General features: G+C 47.0%; 1 protein-coding gene across 1 annotated transcript in view; it reads right to left on the reverse strand.

Moving 5' to 3' along the window:
* The window catches only part of GSG1 (germ cell associated 1), an 88,523-nt gene extending 82,821 nt beyond the window's left edge, over window positions 1–5,702 (reverse strand). The window contains exon 1 of the mRNA XM_057429929.1: window positions 5,499–5,702. The gene's annotated coding sequence lies outside the window, so the exon portion shown is untranslated. The remainder of the gene's footprint in view (window positions 1–5,498) is intronic.
* Between the last annotated feature and the right edge of the window lie 298 nt (window positions 5,703–6,000).

Below are 6,000 nucleotides of genomic sequence, written 5' to 3' on the forward strand. Positions count from 1 at the left end.
GAGGCACAGATTAGCATCTCTCCTTTGCAGCATATGCCTGTCTCTTTCTCCTGTACACTTCTTCCTCAACCATATCACAGTTGCCATCTCCCTGTGAAAACTCAGCTTCTCACCTGCAGTTGGACCCCAGTTCCTACTGGCAAAAGGTAGGGAACAAGGTGCTACTCCCCTTCAAAATAATAAACCCCAGGGTGTTTGTCTGGTCATACCTGGTGCCCACTAAGAGGACAGAGAAGCAATCCAGCCTGCCATCATCACTTTCAGAACCTGGCATCTTTAACTTGGATATCTTTAAGTGTAGGGGGAATTGTCCTTTGGAGGTCTGCATATCCATGGCTTGGACACTGGATTTACGGAAGACATGTCCTGCTTTCTTCAGTGAAGGATTGGCTTAACCTCTCTGATGCACAAGGATAACATAAGCCCTTCCAGGCTTGCTGAGGTAAACTGTGGTTCACACCAGGATTCAAGCTGTGCCTGAGCCACTCAAGCAGAGCTGCCCAGTTCTGGCTCTCCTGTGGTCAGTGCCTCCTGCCAGGGAAGGAGCAGACAGACAGCAGCAACTGCTGCCATGCTGCAGGACACTCATGTTGCTCCTGCTGTCATTGGCCTTCCTTCCAAGAGCCCATCTGCTCCTTTTCCTCCCCCCCCCCCCCCCATTTTATGCAAAGCAGCTCATTAGTCCCATTAGCAGCCAAGCACCATCTCTGATTGTTCATCAGTGATTACTTTGTTGCCCTCCCTCACTCCTGTTGAGCCTCATTAGTGCTGCTAGGAAGCAAGGGAGCTGTTGGGATATTTATAGGAAGTATGGGGTGTCCTTTACACTTTATTGCTGTCTAATATCCTTTCTCCACTCACCACATGTCTCCTTACCCCAGACCTCCCCAGAAGCCTCCTCTTAGTATGGTTGTTATCCAGGAGGTATACTGAGACTGGGAAGGACTAGACAGGTTTGGAGACAGGGAAATGAGGAAGGCGAACTGGGTATCTGTAGCAGCCCACAGATGAATGCAAAGAGATCATCATGTGCACACATTCATCCTGGGGATGTATGTGCCCCAGCTTCAAGCACGGCAACCTGCACGTGGTACTGTGTCAGAGACTGGATACAAATGTACCTTCATGCAGGACATGCAATTCCCTGCCTGTAAGCTGATGGAGAGCTGTACCATGTTCCCAACAGCCCCACAGGGAGTGACACCCTTGGTTACTCACGAGAATATTCTTCCATCTGCACTTCATCACGGAAGCAACTAGACAAAGACTAATCATTCATTCTGATACAAGGGAGAATAATGGTTCTGACAGCAGGAGATACTCAGCTTCTCTGGGAGGAGAAGAGAAAGTGTGGGGAGGAGGAGAAGGTTGAAGAAAAATCACAGAACAAGGAGAGGAGGAGGAAGGAGGAACAAAATCCTAAATCAGTTACCTAGTACAGACACCTTTATGACTTCATAAATGGAATATGCTTAGTGTCAGCAATCTATGCCTTACAGCATCATGAGGATACTTCTCCCTAGTCAAAGCCACAGGCCCCATTTGTGCCAGCAGTCAAACCAGGTGACATTTTAATACCGCTTTTCATCTCAAGATTGCATCTTCCTTCCAAAGGGTCCCAAGGAGTTTTTAGAACCTTTCCAGACGCATAATTCATGTCTTGCAGCAGTGAAATGGAGCCTGTTCCTGAGAAGAATGAGCCAGCTCCACCACTGTGCAGGAGTTTTGCACAGAAAGTAGTGATAGCTCCTGTGTCCCTCTGAAACCATGCAGTACGCATATGCATGAGGAGGGGGATTTCAGGGTACCAGAATGCAACTGCTAAGTATGGAAGCTGGCCAGGAGCTGTAGCCAACTCCTCAGCTAATATGTAGGTTAGCACTGGGGAGCTGTAAAAAACAGCACTGGTGATTCAGAGCATGACAATCCTCCCTCTGTTTCCCTGGTGGATCACACCCCTACAGGTGGTCAGACCTCTTTGTGTCTGGGGATAGCTCTTGGAAGAGGCTGCAAGCCAATGTTCTGACATGAGTAGTTGTTCCGGATCAATCACCAAAATGTAGGGTATTGTTCCAAGTGTATTGGACAAAATCCAAGCTTAGGAAATGGCATCACACACTTCCAAATCCCTCTTTTGGGTTTCAATCAATTCCTACTATTTTCCTTTCCCCTTCAGAATGGTGCCTTGCTGGGAACAGAGACAGCTCTGTTCCCCACTGTGCTTCTCCCCTGCTCTCTGAGTGCCTGCTCCTTGCCCCAGACTGGCATGGGTGAAATGGATTATCCTCCTGGAGACAGTGCACCTACCAGGCTGTGTTACCCTCAGAGCTGCTGACTGCTCTGGTTATGAAGAATCATGGTTTCTAGGCACCATGAGTAATAGCATGATATCGCCATTTTCACATCCCAGAGCTGTGCAAACATTAACTAACACTAACTCTGATTAGCTATAACTCACTGGAAAGTAGGTAAGCTTAATATTAGCCCCATTTTTTAGCTGATGACACTAAGAAGGCCCAAGTTACTTGTCTCTGTTGTGGAGCCGAGTTCAGCAAAAGGACCTGGATGAAAATGAGCAAATATGTTTTCTAGGCTGTTTCACCATTCTGAGGGATATCCTGGTCTCCCACAAAACATACATTTGCCCTAGCTGTATCTTAGGAGCTGAGGACAGGATGCCTCAGTCTGCCATGCCACAGCCCCCTGGAAGTGCCTGTGTGATGCTCAAGCAGTTGAGAACCCCTTCACTTCACCTGGGAGGCTGATGGTTCCTTCACCTGCTACCATCTCCCCCAGGGCATCCAACTGGCACACACGACGTCAGCAGGCCCCAAGGAGATTTCCTACAGCCACAGTCATGCAATACTATAGCACAGGCTGCCCCCTTTCTTCCATTTCCCTATCTGAAAGATGTTGGATGAAATAGTAAAAGTCTGTACTGACTGTGCTAGAAGGAATATTACGGGTGTAAAGTGATGCTCTGAAGTCCTACCATGGTCCGGTTAGCAATTGCTGAAGAATATGCAGTTTCTAAATGCTTTCTTTAAAAAAAGCATGGCCTTTGTGCAGGGACATTTGAGTTTTAGATATTGCAAGTCACTGCTGTGTCATTCTGTCCCCAGAAACTGACTGTGCTTTCTTTTCTTTCTTTCTTGGTTGTTCTTTTCCACTAAAATCCAAAGCTATCTTTAGCAGTTGAGAATCAGGAAAAGTCTTTACTTCTTCCTTCATTCTTGCTCCTGTGGTTCATAGTAGACTTTTCAGCAAGGTCATCAGAAATACTGGCTGGAAGGTTGGCTTACGAGACAACTACTAACTCAGGCAGTTAGTCTGCCTCAAAATCCCCCTCAAGCCACTTCCATTAGCAGTAGCCCTCACCTTCACCCCTCCCTGTGTCACCACATTCTTCTACCTGCCTGCCCAGAGGTGGCTGCATTTCCCTTGTGGATGCAACTATTGGGGTTCTCTTCACTGCATTGCTTGCAATGGAGCCTGAGCTTTGAGCTGAGCAGTCACCATGTTACAGAATAAGAAGTCAGGATCTCTCTCTTGCAAAATCACTGTGGAAGTTTCTCTGCTTAGTGTTGTGTATACAAGGACAGGAAAGGTTGGAGAAATATCACAGCTGTTGATGAAAATACTTTTGTCCAATAGTAGGAATGGACAAGAAGAAGTGTCAAAGTTAATGCTGACCAAAGTGGATGATTCTTGAGTGGAACAGGATGCCACTCTGCAGGCTTCTTTCTTTGTATCTTTTTACTACTATATAAACCCAGGATGCACTCAGGTCTGGAGAACAGTAGGCAGTTCAGGTCCCTGCTCTGCAGGAGGGCAGAGTGGAGTCAGATTGGGCATGGAGAAGATCAGTTTAAATGGCCAGGGGGATGGAGCAGCCAGCTTGGGAGGAGAGGCCAAAATGGCTGGGGTCTTTTCTTTGGAAGGATGTTAACAAGCTTTACAGTCACCAAGGCCATAGGATGCTGGGAGCTGGGCTGCTGGGACCATTGCTCTGACTTGGTGGGTCATTACATTTTAGGTCCCACTGGTACCATGCATAGCGGGTGTTCTTTCACACAAGCCCAGCCAGTACAGACACATATCACACAAATGAAAATCTGCGGCTGTCCCAGGGTTTTTGGTTTTGCTTATTTTCATCCTGGTCCTTTTGCCACCCTCCACCTCCAACCCAGTCACATGTCAGTGTATGCAGTGGGCAGACAGTGGGACAGGCAGGACCCAGTCACCCTCTAAACACTGGCTCTTTACACAGCCACAAAACTGCTGCAGTGTTATCTACGGCTGTAGCCTTGCACAGCAGGAGTTCTGCTTGAAGTCAGCAGGGCTTAGAAGAGCAGAAGGAATAAAGAAGCCATTTTGCATTTAAGTGGTGAGCATAGTTCCCCACTTTCTGAGAGAAAAAGTGAGTGGGGACTTCACTCGTGTTATCTGAGCACCCTGAGGTGCTTAGAGATAGAGGGGAGGATAAAATTGCAGTCGCTCCCAGTCTTCCTGGGAAGACGAGCATTGCACCTAGCCAGTAGCCATCTGCCAACTGGGATGAAGGCTTTGCTTCTCCTTATTGCTATAGCCCAACCCTCGTTTCCTCACTAGATATATTTAATAAGCAGTGCTCAGTCTGACAGCTGTCTTACAGCTCACACATGAGTTCGAGCCAGAGTTTACAGAGAAATGAAGGAAGAACATATATAATCTCTAGAATTTCTCCCTCCTCATTCACAGCCTGCCTTTTCAATATTCCCAACTCACCTTTGCCTCAGGACTACAGCCATGCATCAGCGTTTGCTCATTCAACATATAGTTTCTGGTGACGGAAGACATCATATGTGGGAACAGGTGGTGGAGAAAGAAAGAAGCAGAGGAGGAGAGAAAATTATCCCTCCTTCAGTTACATTCTGTATGGAGGGGAAAGCAATGTCAAATTGAGGAGCTTTAAGAACTGATTCAGCCACAGGCTTTGGAGAGCACACCTACCTTTATGGGGCTGCATATGAATATCCCGTATTCTTCATGCAGAACATCCTTTAGGGTTTATAACACTTCAACTTCCTTGCTAGGAACTGGACTGCTCTGCTGTTGCACAAATCTCAACTAACGCAGGAGAGTTCAATGAGAGACCTTACTGGGGGAGATGATTTTATTCTAAACCACTGATTTCATTCACAGTCATTCTTTCATGACCATGTGTTCTCAGGCACCAACAGGTGCCTATGTGCTGGAGCTAGGACTCCTTGCAAAGACAGGGAGACAAGGGACATGAGCTAACGAGCCATCACAACTCCAGAGTTCCTCTTAGGCAGGTGGCCACAGGTTGGTTTTGGAGCTGCCTTTTGCTCACTCTAAGGGTTCACAGTGGTTGTGATTTTTTGTCTCCCCACCCTGGTCCACCTGTCAGAAGTATTAGGAAACACTATTGATTTACTCATTCTCTTTAGTCTCCTTACCATCTTTAGTGGCTTCAGGCTTGTCATTTATCTTACCTCTTAACGGCTTCAGTCTGTCTTTTGCTTTTTCCCAATCTGGGTATATTCTGAGCAGCTGTGAGATGTGCTATGATCTTGATAATCTTCTAGCTTAGGTGTCACCAACGGCTGTCATTCCTGTCCTTCTGCCACGTCCTCTGGTGCTGTTCATGCCCATCCATTCCGCTCTCAATGTTTCTGTTAGATCTCTACGATATTTTTGGCTAAGGCATAGTCCCAGCCCACACACCTTCCATCGCTATGCGTGGAAGACCCTATCACAAAGGATAGACATTTTAAATGCATGGCATATTTAGTGAAAGAAAAGCTGTTTCACTCATTGGTGAGTTTTGTGTCTGTAAGAAGCATGTTCTTACTGCACAGTAACCTGGTACAGAGAGTTTGTCAACAGGGCTTCCGTCGTCACCAAGAGACATGTGGGTGTATAGAAAACCTGTCCCTTGGTTGACCAGTGTCAATCTGACTATAGACCGGTGCAACTAGGCAGTGGGAAGGGGAG

Source organism: Pezoporus wallicus, unplaced genomic scaffold, assembly GCF_028554395.1.
Source record: "Pezoporus wallicus isolate ANWC-B61680 ecotype Strahan unplaced genomic scaffold, APGP_CSIRO_Pwel_v1 scaffold_3294, whole genome shotgun sequence".
In the NCBI taxonomy this organism is placed as follows: domain Eukaryota; kingdom Metazoa; phylum Chordata; class Aves; order Psittaciformes; family Psittacidae; genus Pezoporus; species Pezoporus wallicus.